At 47.8% G+C, this 15,789-nt stretch overlaps 1 protein-coding gene across 2 annotated transcripts in view; it reads left to right on the forward strand.

The window, feature by feature from the left end:
* Positions 1 to 15,789, forward strand: part of LOC126035435 (protein patched homolog 1-like) — a 132,558-nt gene that overhangs the window by 39,267 nt on the left and 77,502 nt on the right. The window lies entirely within an intron of this gene.

The following is a 15,789-nucleotide window of genomic DNA, read 5'->3' on the forward strand; positions in this document are numbered from 1 at the left end:
CACTGTGCACCAGTGTCTACCAAAGCCTTATACTTCTGTGGGTCTGATGTGCCAGGCCATCGAATCCACACAGTCCAGTATATCCGATCATCCCTTTCCTTCTCCTGGCCGAAGGCAGGGACCCTCTATTGCTGTTCCTCATCAGAATATTCACTGTCCGATCCTTGCGGTACCAGACCAGAAGTCCCCTCACCAGAATTGAGGGAGGTGGTTTCAGTTCTTCTATGCCTGGAGGATCGCTGAGTGCCTTCTTGGGCCTCTACAGCAACTACGCTGACAGCCTTCTTCTTGGGTGACCCCTTCTTAACAGCTGTCTTCCCTCTCAGTTCACGTACGCGGGCTTCCAGCTTAAAGGTGGGTTCACCATCCCACTTCCTCATGTCCTCCCCTTGGTCACGCAGGAAGAACCAGAGTGTACCACGTGGCATACGCCTAGGGCTCCCTTTCCCTCTGACTGGGGCAGGGGAGAACTGATTTCTTGGAGCATCCCTAACAGCCAAGGCACTGTCCTGTAGGGATGAGGAGACACAGAGATTTTCCTCAAAGTTTTGGAGCCAAGACGACACTTTCTCCACAGTTGGTGTTTCCATATCTGGACGATACATTGCTGCCAAGCTGTTAGAATACGACGCTGGGGCACCTTGAATCACCTTTCGCCACATGGCTCGTGTGCACAGGACATCCTCTGGGTCTTTGGAAACTTCCTCGTCATCTAGATCACTGTAGATGACTTCCACCACTGCTAACTCTCTCAGGTACTGAATGCCTTCATCTGCAGTAGTCCACTTTTCTGATGAATTTACAAGATCTTCCTTGAATGGATATCTTGCCTTCACACTTGAGAGGAGCCGGCTCCAGAGACTGCAAATTGCTGCCTCTTTCCCAATTCCTCTTTCAATTCCCCGGTTTCTAGCGAGGGATCCCAGCTGTTGCGCTTCCTTGCCTTCCAGTAGCTGACTATCAGCCCCGTTATCCCAGCATCGGAGCAGCCAGGCAGCAATCCGCTCACCTGGCTGGCGGCTGTAATCTTTCCGCAAGTCCCGAAGTTCTGAGGACGTCAGGGACCGGGTAGTTTCTGCTTCTTGTTTAAGTTCCCTCACTCCTTCCTCCAATTTCCTTATCGAAGGACCAGCTTCTAAATCAAGCCTTTCCTCTTCTTCTTCTTCCCTCACTAATCGATGGTATGGACCCGTTGATCTCCTTGTCCACTGTTTCCGTTTCACTACTGGGGCAATTACTGTAGTTGTTGTTTGGGTCCCTATCTCGAGCATCGTGTCCTTAGATGCAGTCTGGGTCCCTGCCTCAACCATGGTCCTCTGAGAGTATTGAACTGTGGCTCGGTAGGCATAGGCCAGGCCCCAGTACAGTGCGAGAAGCTGCTGGTTTTCATTGGGATAGGCAAGGCACCCTTCTATCAGGTGACGTGTCAGTTTGCCAGGGTTACTTGTCTGTTCGGATGTAAAATCCCAGATTAAGGGAGGTGATAACCGTCCTAGGAATCTGCCCAAATCCTTCCATATACCCTGCCACCCAGGGACTGGTCGCTTGAGGGCACATTTCAATATTGCCTCACCTAAAACTTGCCTCCTCTTATACCAGGAAGAGACCAGGTTCCACAATACCCATAATATGCCACCAGTATTAATTATTAGTATTGAACAGCTCACGTAAGGGTGAACAAGGGCCTCGGGAGCCTGCATAATAAAACCATTCACATCAATGCCTGGTAGGGAGAGGGAGATGTGTTCCCTCATCTCCTCCACAAGATAGCTCCCACAACACAGCAAAGCCATCACTGCCAGGACAAAGCACATAGACACTATTTGTATTAGCACGTTCCCACGTTCCTTCATTCTCCACACAAGATAACTCCCACAGCACAACAAAGCCATCAGTGCCAGGACAAAGCACACAGCCATTATTTGCATTAACATGTTCCCAAACTCAGCAAGCTAGAGATAAGCAAGCAGCTAACAAGCTCTGTGACCTGCACAGGAGCTTGCCACTTAATAACTAGCTATAGAACGCTTAATGCAAAACTGCCGTTGTCCTGCCCCACGTTGGGCGCCAAAAAGGACTGTGGTGGGTTGACCCTGGCTGGATGCCAGGTGCCCACCAAAGCCGCTCTATCACTCCCCCTCCTCAGCTGGACGGGGGAGAGAAAAATATAACGAAAGGCTCGTGGGTCAAGATAAGGGCAGTTTAATAAAACGATAGCAAAGGTTGCGCGCGAAAGCAAAGAAAAAAAAACAAATGATGTTACTCTCTACTTCCCATCAGCAGGCGATGTCTGGCCACTTCCTGGGAAGCAGGGCTCCAGTACGCGTAGTGCTTGCTCCGGAAGACAAAAATGTCCCCCCCTCCGTCTCCCTTCACTTAGCTTTTATATCTGAGCTGACGTCATATGGTATGGAATATCTGTTTGGTTAGTTTAGGTCAGCTGTCCTGGTTATGTCCCGTCCCAAGATCTTGCCCTGCCCCAGCCTGCCATTGAGGGGAGGGCAAAAATGTTGGAGAGACAGCCTTGATGCTGTGCCAGCGCTGCTCAGCAGTAGCCAAAACACTGGTGTGTTATCAACACCTTTCTAGCTACAGAGCTGCAGAGCACAGTGCTATGAGGGCTGCTATAGGGAGTACTAACTCCATCTCAGCCAGACCCAATACACTACCCCTACCCCAGTGACAGACACTGCAGCTAAACCAGAGAACCAGCCTGTGCCAGTATCAGTCGCCCCTGTACAGAAAAAGAAACACACAAAGAAATCAGTTCGCTTAGCGAGAGATGAAGATGAACCAGGGTTATCGCGAGAACAGGAGGTAGAGGCAGAACCTGAAATAATTACCCGATCTCTATCCATGAGTGAGTTGCGTGACATGCGAAAAGATTTTAGCCGCCACCCAGGTGAGCACATTGTTACCTGGCTGCTCCGATGCTGGGATAGCGGGGCTAGTAGTGTGGAATTAGAGGGTAAGGAAGCCAAGCAGTTGGGATCTCTGTCTAGGGAAGGGGGCATCGACAAGGCGATTGGGAGAAAAACACAAGTCCTCAGCCTCTGGAGGCGACTTCTGTTAGGTGTAAAGGAAAGATACCCCTTCAGGGATGAAGTTACATGTCACCAAGGCAAGTAGACCACCATGGAGAGAGGTATCCAGTACCTGAGGGAATTAGCCATGCTGGAGGTGATTTACAATGATCCAGAAAATGCGCAGTCACCCACAGATCCAGATGAAGTCCAATGCACACAACCCATGTGGCGGAAGTTTCTACGAAGTGCACCACCAACCTATGCCAACTCATTGGCAGTAATGTCCTGGAGAGAAGGCTATGGACAAACGGTGGATGAATTGGCTGTCCAACTCCGGCAATACGAAGGGAGTCTCTCTTCCTCCCTATGGGCCTGTGTCTCAGCTGTAGAGGAGTTGTCCCGAGAGTTCCAGCAATTCAAAGTGGATCTGTCCTCCTCCTCACCTGTACAGGCCCGCATCGCAGTTATTGGGAGTAAGCGTTCCTCTGCCCAAGAGAGAGGAGAGAGAAAGTACACTCGACGGGCTAACCTGTGGTTTTACCTGCGTGACCATGGAGAGGACATGAGGAAGTGGGATGGAAAACCTACCTCAGTCTTGGATGCACGGGTACAGGAGTTGCGAGAAAAAGCAACCAGAAAAGAGGATTCTTTTTGGAAAACTGCTGCTCCAGTTTCCCGTGAGCAGTCCCCCAGACGCAGTAGATGGGCTGATCTCATTTCTGATCCCCTTGAAGGGACTTCTGATTTACGTGTGCAGAAAGTGAGTAATGGATATTCTAACCAGGATTAGAGGGGCCCTGCCTCCAGCCAGGTGGAGGAGAGGGACAACCGAGTCTACTGGACAGTGTGGATTCGATGGCCTGGCACATCAGACCCACAGGAATATAAGGCTCTAGTGGACACTGGTGCACAATGTACCCTAATGCCATCAAGTTCTAAAGGGGCAGAACCCATCTGTATCTCTGGTGTGACAGGGGGATCCCAAGAGCTAACCGTATTGGAAGCTGAAATGAGTCTAACCGGGAATGAGTGTCATAAACACCCCATTGCGACTGGCCCAGAGGCCCCGTGCATCCTTGGTATAGATTATCTCCGGAGGGGGTATTTCAAGGACCCAAAAGGGTACCTTTGGGCCTTTGGTATAGCTGCATTGGAGACGGAGGAGATTGAACAGCTGTCTACCCTGCCGGGTCTCTCCCAAGACCCTTCGGTTGTGGGGTTGCTGAAGGTTGAAGAACAACAGGTGCCAATTGCTACCACGACGGTGCACCGGCGACAATATCGCACCAACTGAGACTCCCTGATCCCAATCCATAAGCTGATTTGCCAACTGGAGACCCAAGGAGTGATCAGCAAGACTCACTCACCCTTTAATAGTCCCATATGGCCCGTGCAGAAATCCAATGGGGAATGTCGAGTAACAGTAGATTATCGTGGGCTGAATGAAGTCACGCCACCGCTGAGCGCTGCTGTGCCAGATATGTTAGAGCTTCAATATGAACTAGAATCAAAGGCAGCTAAGTGGTATGCCACAACTGACATTGCTAATGCATTTTTCTCCATTCCTTTGGCAGCGGAGTGCAGGCCTCAGTTTGCTTTCACTTGGAGGGGCGTCCAGTACACCTGGAATCGACTGCCCCAGGGGTGGAAACACAGCCCCACCATTTGCCATGGACTGATCCAGGCTGCACTAGAAAAAGGTGAAGCTCCAGAGCACCTGCAATATATTGATGACATCATCGTATGGGGCAACACGGCAGAAGAAGTTTTTGAGAAAGGGAAGAAAATAATCCAAATCCTTTTGAAGGCTGGTTTTGCCATAAAAGAAAGTAAGGTCAAGGGACCTGCGCAGGAGATCCAGTTCTTAGGAGTAAAATGGCAAGATGGGCGTCGTCAGATCCCTGTGGACGTCATCAACAAAATAGCAGCTATGTCCTCACCGACTAATAAAAAGGAAACACAGGCTTTCTTAGGTGTTGTGGGTTTTTGGAGAATGCATATTCCAAATTACAGTCAAATTGTAAGCCCTCTCTACCAAGTTACTCGGAAGAAGAACAATTTTAAATGGGGGCCTGAGCAACGACAAGCCTTTGAACAGATTAAGCAGGAGATTGTTCACGCAGTAGCTCTTGGGCCAGTCCGGACAGGACAAGATATTAAAAATATGCTCTACACTGCAGCTGGGGAGAATGGCCCTACCTGGAGCCTTTGGCAGAAAGCACCTGGGGAGACCCGTGTCCGACCTCTGGGGTTTTGGAGTCGGAGATATCGAGGATCCGAGGCTCGCTATACTCCAACTGAAAAAGAGATCTTGGCAGCATATGAAGGAGTTCGAGCCGCCTCAGAAGTGGTTGGTACTGAAACACAGCTCTTATTAGCACCTCGACTGCCAGTGCTGGGCTGGATGTTCAAAGGGAAAGTTTCCTCTACACATCACGCGACTGACGCCACGTGGAGTAAGTGGATCGCACTGATCACACAGCGAGCTCGCATAGGAAACCCCAGTCGCCCAGGAATGTTAGAAGTGATCACGGACTGGCCAGAAGGCAAAGATTTTGGAATGTTGCCAGAGAAAGAGGTGACACGGGCTGAAGAAGCCCCGCTGTATAATAAACTGCCAGAAAATGAGAGGCAATATGCCCTGTTCACTGATGGGTCCTGTCGCATTGTGGGAAAACATCGAAGGTGGAAGGCTGCTGTATAGAGTCCTACACGACTAGTCGCAGAAACTGCTGAAGGAGAAGGTGAATCGAGTCAGTTTGCAGAGGTGAAAGCCATCCAGCTAGCGTTAGACATTGCTGAAAGAGAAAAGTGGCCAGTGCTCTATCTCTATACTGACTCATGGATGGTGGCAAATGCCCTATGGGGGTGGCTACAGCAATGGAAGAAGGGCAATTGGCAGCGCAGAGGTAAACCCATCTGGGCTGCCGCACTGTGGCAAGATATCGCTGTTCGGATAGAGAAGCTAGTGGTAAAAGTACGTCACGTAGATGCTCATGTACCCAAGAATCGAGCCACTGAAGAACATCAAAACAACCAGCAGGCAGATCAGGCCGCCAAGATTGAAGTGTCTCAGGTGGACCTGGACTGGCAACGTAGGGGTGAGCTATTTATGGCTCAGTGGGCCCACGATACCTCAGGCCATCAGGGAAGAGATGCAACATATAGATGGGCTCGAGATCGAGGGGTGGACTTGACCATGGACACTATCGCACAGGTCATCCATGAATGTGAAACATGTGCTGCAATTAAGCAAGCCAAGCGGCAAAAACCCCTGTCGCATGGAGGGCGATGGCTAAAATATAAACAGTGGAAGGCCTGGCAGATTGACTATATCACACTCCCACGAACACACCAAGGCAAATGCCATGTGCTTACAATGGTGGAAGCAACCACTGGGTGGCTGGAAACATACCCTGTGTCCCATGCCACTGCCCAGAACACTATCCTGGGCCTTGAAGAGAAAATTTTATGGCAACACGGCACCCCAGAAAGAATCTACTCGGACAATGGGACTCACTTCCGAAACAACCTCGTAGACACCTGGGCCAAAGAACATGGCATTGAGTGGGTGTATCACATCCCTTATCACACACCAGCCTCCGGAAAAATTGAACGGTACAATGGACTGCTGAAAACTACATTGAGAGCGATGGGGGGTGGAACTTTCAAGCATTGGGATACACATTTAACAAAAGCCACCTGGTTAGTTAATACTAGAGGATCCGCCAATCGGGCTGGCCCCGCCCAACGAAGAGTTCCACATACTGTAGAAGGGGATAAAGTCCCTGTAGTGCGCATGAGGAGTATGTTAGGAAAGACAGTCTGGGTTAGTCCTCCCTCAAGCAGAAGCAAACCCATTCAAGGGGTTGTTTTTGCTCAAGGACCTGGGTACACCTGGTGGGTGATGCAGAAGGATGGGGAGGTTCGATGTGTACCTCAGGGAGATTTGATTTTGGGAGAGAATAGCCAGTGAATTGGGCTGTATGATGTTTAACTGCTAAATAACCTGCCAATGCATGCCATTGTATCTATAGTGTCTATATGCCATATCAAGGGTATTATTGTGAGAATTATCCAAATGACTACAGGATGGACTTTTGAAACTGAGCCAGGTACAACAGCGATAGAACTTGAACTGGCACCCACCAATTTCCTCAAGATCAACATCTTCGACCTGCAGACCAGGGGCATGAGTTACACCAAATGTACTAGCCACAAGTTCCAGAGGCAGCGTACAACAACCCAACATCTCACACCATCTCTCTCTTATCCTGAAGAAGTGTTACAACAGATAGAGCCCCAAAATCGATGGACACATTAGAGGGATAGCCCATAGGCTAAAGGAACACCGTGTGTGTGTGTGCGAGGTCAGGGGGTGGAGTCCATATACTTATATATAAGACAAGGAAAGTTGTAGTGGTTGATTGGGAAAAAAAAAAAAAAAAAGTAAGATCTGGGCATGATGTAGATGGTATAGAATAAGGGGTGGATAATGTCCTGGGTTCAGCTGGGATAGAGTTAATTTTTACAGGAACCTGGGAGGTGGGGGCATAGCCGGGGCAGCTGACCTGAACTAGCCAAGGAGCTATTCCATACCATGTGACATCCTGCCCAGTATATAAATGGGGAGCGGGCCGGGGGGTGGTCTCTGTTTTCGGTGGGGGAAGTGGCGGAGCGTCGGGTCCCGGGTGGTGAGCAGTTGCACTGTGCATCACTCTTTTTGTATACTTTTTTTTCGTTAGTGCCGTTGTTGTTGTTGTAATCTCTTTGTGTTTATCCCAGTAAACTGCCTTTATCTCAACCCTCGAGGTTCCAGTTTCTTTTCTTTTTTTTTTCTCTCCTCCGTCTCCTCCCCATCCCACCCGAGGGGGGCGGAGGAGTGAGCGAGCGGCTGCGTGGTCCTTTGTTACCGGCCGGGCTGAAACCACGACACTAGGTACCACTGAAAAGAGCCTGGCTCCGTCTTCTTTGCACCCTCCCTTCAGGTGTTCATATACATTGATGAGATTCCCCCCCCCGAGCCTTCTCTTCTCCAGGCTAAACAGTCCCAGCTCTCTCAGCCTTTCCTCATATATGAAGTGCTCTAGTCCCTTAATCATCTTTGCAGCCCTGCGCTGGATTCTCTCAGAGTAGCTCCATATCACTCTTGTACTGGGGGGGTCCAGAACTGTACATGGCATTCTAGGTGTGGCCTCACCAGTGCTGAGTAGAGGGGAAGGATCACCTCCCTCAACCTGCTGGCAATACTTTGCCTAAATGTAGCCCAGGATACCATTAGCCTTCTTTGCTGCAAGGACACATTGCTGGCTCATGTTCAACTTGGTGTCCACCAGGATCCCCAGGTCCTTTTCTGCCAAGCTCCTTTCCAGCTGGGTGGCCCCCAGCATATATTGGTGCATGGGGTGTTCATCTCCAGGTGCAGGACTTGGCACTTCCCCTTTGTCGAACTGCATGAGGCTCCTGCCTGCCCATTTCTCCAGCCTGTTGAGGTCCCTCTGGATGGCAACACAGGTCTCTGGCCTATCAGCCACTCCTTCCAGTTTTGTGTCATCAGCAAACTTGCTGAGGGTACACTCTGCCCCATCATCCAGATCATTAATGAAGATGCTGAACAGGACTGGACCTAGTATTGTGGTAGACTGAATGAGTTAATGTCTCAAACATTGTGGTGGGGCAAGTTCTGCTTAAGGACCAACTCTGCATGACAGGAACTCTGCCTAGCAAGGAACCACAGGTGAAAAGAAACCCATCAGCACCCATCAACAACAGGAGGGGGAGGGCATGCCAGAGGGTGCACAGCTCCGTTCTGTTGTGCTCTTCTGATATGCTGAGCAGGGAAATCCACCATGCCGTTTTGATATGATGTTACATGCTGAGCAGGACAGCTCACCATGCATGGCTAAAGATCATGTTTGCAGGGAAGGGGAAGTTACTCCGCAAATGACCCCCAAGCCCAAAGGCTCACAAACTGATCATGACACCTAATTAGCCTAATGAATTTGAGTGCCCGCCAGAAGGAGGGGCAAGGATAATAAAAGGACACAAACTGAAGCCCCACGTGCGCAAGCCCACCGGAACTGGACCCCTCAGCTGACTGAACCACCTCTGGATCCAGGACCGGTGATATCTTTCTCTCTTCCTTTTTCTCCTCCCGTCTTGTTCTCTCTTTCCTTTTCCTTTTCCACAATCCCTACACCTCATCCCTTGAGACATAAACTGTTGACCAAGTCTGGGACTAAAGAGTGGATCCAGCTGCTGATTCAAAGAAATTAACTCAATAGTTTGATTAACTATTAAGTAGGTATTCTTTATTGGCAGCGCTGGATGCATGGGGGATCGCTCCACCTATCGTGCACACCGTTGGGTCAAATTGTGCAGGTTAAGTACATGTTCTACATACATATTCACTAGATTTCCGAGAAATGTTATACATATTCATTAGTTTTCCTGGAAACTATTAGCATATGCAAATGTCCTTTACGCAGGCACATTGAAGGTCTCTGGTGGTCTTCAGGAGTCTTCCTCACTTGTCCGCTATTTGACCCTCCTCAGGTGATTCTGCACAGTATGGTCTTTTACATGTTTTGATACATCAGTGCTTGTTAGTGCTCTTATTATCTAAGTTTTCATTAGTGGTGTAGAACCATATGGTTAGTTTAAGCTAAATTATCTACAAGGATGAGAACAAAGGCAGGAGTTCTTATCTTTTCTGGCCCTATCTATTCAAGCAAGGCCTCTACTTGTGCCTTCTTGACAAGATGGTAAATTCATCAAACATTTAATTAAGCTTTGTGATTGTTCATGGTTCCTTCTTGCTCATCACTCCCAAGTACCAGTCTCTGACAGGCTTAATCCTTGACAAACACCAGTCCTTGGTATGTAAAGTTACAGAGACAATCATTAAGCAATTAGCAGTTCGTTCTCTATATCACTGCCCCTAGGCTCCTCTCTGAAGGAGTCTAGAAAGCAAGGGGGTCTGCTCTGAACCTCCTGACTCAACAGGAGGGATCCCCTTATTCCCTGAATTGATGTATATGTGGTTACCACGGGTTACATGGGTCACTGAGGTTTTTCCATGCCAATTCCTGTTGTGAGAAATCACACCACCTGCTGTTATGCCTCCCATGTTCAGTTTGCTTCTGCCATGAATAAAATGTTTAACTGATCGTTTGGTGTCGTTTCACCTTAATTTAGCCCTAGGGAATTCGGAACTCAACTCCACTCCCTGGTCTGTCCAGTCCGGATCGTGACAAGTATATTGACCCCTGGGGTACATCAATAGTTACTGGCCTCCAACTAGACTTTGTGGCACTGATCACCACCCTCTGGGCCTGGCCATTTGGCCATTTTCCAACCCACCTTGCTGTCTGCTCATCCAGCCCATACTTCATCAGCTTCTCTATGACAATCTTATGGGAGACAGTGTCGAAGGCCTTTCTCAAGTCAAGGTAGATAATATCTCCCCTTGTCTACCAAGCCAGTCATTTCATTGTAGAAGGTTATCAGGGTGGTCAAGCATGACTTCCACTTTGTGAATCCATGCTGACTACGCCTGATAACTTTCTTGTATGTCTAGTTTGCTTAAGTATTCTCTGACCTGATTCTCTTCCACCACGGGTAGGTATTCCTTGCCCCACATTTTTCCCCTGGTATCTGGGACTCTTGAAGGCTTGTCTTGCTAGTAAACACTGAAGCAAAGGAGGCATTTGTTACCTCAGCCTTTTTCATGTCCTGTGTCACCTGGTCCCCTGCCCCATTCAGCAGCAGGCCCACAATTTCTCTACTCTTCTTTTTGTTATCCATGTATTTATAGCAGCCCTTCTTGTTGTCTTTGACATCCCTCAGCAGATTCAATTCCACGTAGTCTTTGAATTTCCTAACTTCATCTCTGGATGCTTGGACAGTGTTCTGTGTTCCTCCCAAGTTACCTGTCCCTGCTTCCACCTTTTGTATGCTTTCTGTTTGAGTGTTGCCAGGAGCTCCTTGTCTATCCATGCAGGCCTCCTGGCGTTTTTGCCTGATTTCCTCTTTGTTGGGATGGACTTCTCTTGAGCTTGGAGGAGGTGATCCTTCATTATTAACCAGCTTTCTTAGGCCCCTCTCCCCTTCAGGGTTTTATCCCATGGGACTCTACTAAGTAGATCCCTGAACAGGCCAAAGTCTGCTCTCCTGATGTCCAAGGTTGTGATCTTGCTTTTTGCTCTTCTCCCTCCCCTCAGGATCCTAAACTCCACCATCTCATGGTCGCTGCAGCCAAGGCTGCCTTCAACCTTCTTATCCCTAATGAGCCTCTCCTTATTGGTGAGTATGAGGTCCAGCAGAGCCCCTCTCCTTGTCAGCTCCTCTGTCACTTCTATCAGGAAGTTGTTGTCGATGCAGTCCAGGAACCTCCTGGTTTGCTTATGCCCTTCTGTGTTGTCCCTCCAGCAGATGTCAGGGTGGTTGAAGTCCCCCATGAGGACCAGGGTGTGTGAATGTGAGGCTGCTTGTAGCTGTGTGTATGTATCTCTAGATCATAGCCCTGCAAATGCACACAGATTTCTAACTCCTCGTGTTCCCCACGTGTCACGACCCAGGCTGGACAGACCAGAGAGGGATTGTGGTGAGTTCAGAATTCCCTCAGGCTAAATTAAGGTGAAACGACACTATTGGGTTTGTGTGGCAAGGTTTTTGGTAGCAGGGGGGTTACAGGGGTGGCTTCTGTGAAAAGCTGCTGGAAGTTTCCCCTGTGTCCGACAGAGCCAATACCAACCGGCTCTAAGATGGACCCGCCGTCGGCCAAGGCTGAGCCAATCAGCAATAGTGGTACTGCCTCTGTGATAACATATTTAAAGAAGGGGAAAAAAAACTTGCGGCAGAACAGAAACTGCAGCTGGAGAGAGGAGTGAGAACATGTAAGAGAAACAACCCTGCAGACACCAAGGTCAGTGAAGAAGGAGGGGGAGGAGGTGCTCCAGGTGCCAGAGCAGAGATTCCCCTGCAGCCCATGGTGAAGACCATGGTGAGGCAGGCTGTCCCCCTGCAGCCCATGGAGGTCCACGGTGGAGCAGGTGGGTGCCCGAAGGAGGCTGTGACCCTGTGGGAAGCCCGTGCTGGAGCAGGCTCCTGGCAAGACCTGTGGATCTGTGGAGAGACGAGCCCACGGAGTAGGTTTTATAGCAGGACTTGTGACCCCATGGGGGACCCACGCTGGAGCAGTCTGCTCCTGAAGGACTGCATACTGTGGAAGGGACCCATGCTGGAGTAGTTTGTGAAGAACTGCAGCCCGTGGGAAGGACCCACATTGGAGAAGTTTGTGGAGGACTGTCTCCTGTGGGAGGGACTCCACGCTGGAGCAGTGGAAGAGTGTGATGAGTCCTGCCCCTGAGGAGGATGAAGCGGCAGAAAATAACATGTGACAAACTGACCGTAAACCCCATTCCCCGTCCCCCTGCACCACTGGGGGGTTAGGTAGGGAATCCGGGAGTGAAGTTGTGCCCAGGAAGAAGGGAGGGGTGGAGGGAAGGTGTTTTGAGATTTGGGTTTATTTCTCATTACCCTACTCTGGTTGATTTGTAATAAATTGAGTTAATTTTCCCAAAGCTGAGTCTGTTTTGCCCGTGACGGTAATTGGTGAGTGATCTCTCCTGTCCTTATCTCGACCCATGAGCCCTTTGTTATATTTTCTCTCCCCTGTCCAGCTGAGGATGGGGGGGTGATAGAACAGCTTTGGTGGGCACCTGGCATTCAGCATCTTTTATAGCCCAGTTCATGCCTTTTCTCACATCAATCACACTCCTCTTGGTCTTCTGCACACCACCCATAAGTACTTATGTAACTCTCAATCTTGTGTGCAGGTGCCATTGGGGGTTGGTGGTTGCGAAGGGTTCCTCCAGCGGCCTTGAGCCCCTTCCTCAAATAAACTTTATATGACCTTTGGCCATATATGGTGAGCTGCCCTGCTCAGCATATCAGAACACAGAACACGGAACGGTGCACCCTCCAGCATGCCCTCCTTGCCCTGTTGCTAACTGGCTTCTCAGCTGCTCTGCACTGTTTGTTGTTATGCAGAACTTGCCCCACCACAGTGTTTGAGACATTAACTCTTTCAGTCTCTCACACCATGCTGCATGAATTAGTGTATATGTACTTCAGAGAGGCACCCCTCTCTGAAGCAATCATTTGTTTTGATAATAAACAATTGGTCACTTTCAGCAGATAGGAATGCTGCCCTTTGTCTTGCATGGTTTGATCTGTTGGTTCAAGTCCTAGTTAAATTCAAAAGTGAAGTGTGAGTGGAATGGGAGAGAGTATAGTAGTGTGAGTAGATGTTTATGGTTGACTCCAAAGTCCTCATCCAATTGGGTCTTTATTGCCTTGGGTAGCATTTAAACAAAAAAAAGAGAAAGTGACATTTTGTGTTCTGAAGTACTTGCAATATAAAGAACTGCAAAAGCAAGCTTTTGTTCCAAGACATATAGATTAGAATACATGTGCTCCCCTATCCCTACCGCTTTGTCCCTGTAAGACAAAGCAAAATTTATTAGCATATCATAGAGTACTGGCTGGTGGAGAAAGACAGCAGTGGACATGAACATCAGCCTCATGAATGAAATTGGAATTTTATAAGTCATAGAATCATAGAATATCCTGAGTTGGAAGGGACCCATGAGGATCATTGTATCCGACTAACTCCACCCAGGGCAACCTAAATGTTAAACCGTATATCTAAGAGCATTGTCCAAATGCTTGTTAAACACCAGCAGGCTTGGGGCCATGACCACTTCCCTGGGGAGCTTGTTCCAGTGCTTGACCACCCACTCAGTGAAGAACTTTTTCCTAATATCCAATCTGATGCAGCTTTAAGCCATTCCCTTGCATCCTATCACTGGACACTAGAGAGAAGAGATCAGCACCTCCCTCTCCACTCCCCCTCATGAGGAAGTTGTAGACAGCAATGAGTTCACCCCTCAGTCTCTTCTTCTCTAAGCTGAACAAACCTATCCTCAGCAGCTCCTCATAAGTCATGCCCTCTAGTCCTTTCACCATCTTTGTTGCCCTCCTTTGGACACATTCTAATATTTTTATATCCTTATATTGTGGAGCCCAAAACTGCACACAGTACTCAAGGTGAAGCCACACCAGTGCTGAACATAGTGGGACAATCACTTCTTTCAACACAGTAGCAGTACAACAAATCTGATATATGGGTTTGTGAAGTAACTTTCAATCTAGAATGATCATTTGATATGGAGTATGCTATTTGATTTGAATTTGCATTTAGTTGTGATTAACGTGCATATACTCAAACACTTGAGGCGAAGTCTAAGTGGTTTTAGGGTTTAATTATTGATATAAATTAACAATAGCTTTTTTGTTACCATGCATATGCAGTCTTGTTTATTGTATATCCTGTCACTGTAATAAGAAGGATGTTAATAAGTTATAAGGGGAATCTAGGTATGGAATTTATACTTTGCTTTTTATTTTTTGTTACATTGTTACATGATGTGAAGGAGGTAGTGCCACATATGACAGGCTGAGAAAATGGTTGGAGTGTGTTGTAGAAATACTTATTTCTTCAAAGAATTCTTGAACTAAAAATTAAGTGATGCTTTGTGCCAGAATGACTATAATTGTTGAGGAATTCTGACAGCTTTATCCATGCTGGGGCCTAGCTTCTTGCCTGATGGTCCCATTAGCCCCAGGGGGGTTACAGGTAGAGTGATGGTCCAACTGATTGAAAAAGTATGTCCTAGGCTCATTCAGACTTGAGAATGTCGTCTCTCACACTGCCGACTGGTTACAGATCAGTCTTCCATTACGTGGTCTAAGAGAGATTTACATGTATAGTTTCTATTCCCACTGTTGCAGAACTGAACTTTGTCAGTAATTCAGATCACCAGTGTCAAGGTGACTAGAACTGAAGAAAATGTAACAAATTAGACCAGGTCTGTAGCTTGGACCTAGCAGAGTAATAAAGTTAATAAATTGTAAGGGATGGAAACAATATATTGGTGGTGTTCTTGTCCTCCTCATCTGGATGAGGTCTTGATTCAGCTAATGGGCTGAATTAATTGAACCCTCTCCCACATGCATTTTCTAGAGAGACTATAGGGGAGGTTATGTAAAGTGTATATACTCTAGCTGAATGCTTTTTTGTAAGTGGGAAGATAATTTTCCATTATGTAATTTTCTCTGGCAAGGCAAGTTGAATATGGCTCTCTCTAGAGCCTGTCTCCTTTGCAGTCTCTCTCTGCCTTTTTCTTTTTTTTAATACATGTTTTGATATGGAGCACACCTGCTCAGCTCATGTGGGTTTAGAAACAGATGTTGTGTATGAATTATCCCCTGAATCACACCATGTTATGCAGGTACTGGACCACTAGGGCAAATTGTTTGTATATGGTCCTTTCTGCTACACTCTGTTGCACTCAGGACTGCACCTCTTCATGTGAATTTAATATTTTTTCACTTTATATAAGGCTGAAATAAGTACTCATGCTCACTTACTCTTTCCCTCTTCCCCTTTTTTAACTGAAGAGAAACATCCCCCTTCTGCCTTTGCCAAATTATTTAGAAGAGTGTAAATTGAAATGTGCTACTGGAGCAGACTGTTTATACAAGTGAAAGAAATTGTAACATCAGAGTATTTGGTCTGGTCTGCAAGGAAAAGGTTTTGGCTTTTATATATACGGAATATTGGTTCTAATACAGAAAAAAGCATGTTGTTTAAAAGAGGCTCCAATTTGCACATCAGTGTTTTAGTGCAGTAGGGACA

Source organism: Accipiter gentilis, chromosome W (assembly GCF_929443795.1).
Source record: "Accipiter gentilis chromosome W, bAccGen1.1, whole genome shotgun sequence".
In the NCBI taxonomy this organism is placed as follows: domain Eukaryota; kingdom Metazoa; phylum Chordata; class Aves; order Accipitriformes; family Accipitridae; genus Astur; species Astur gentilis.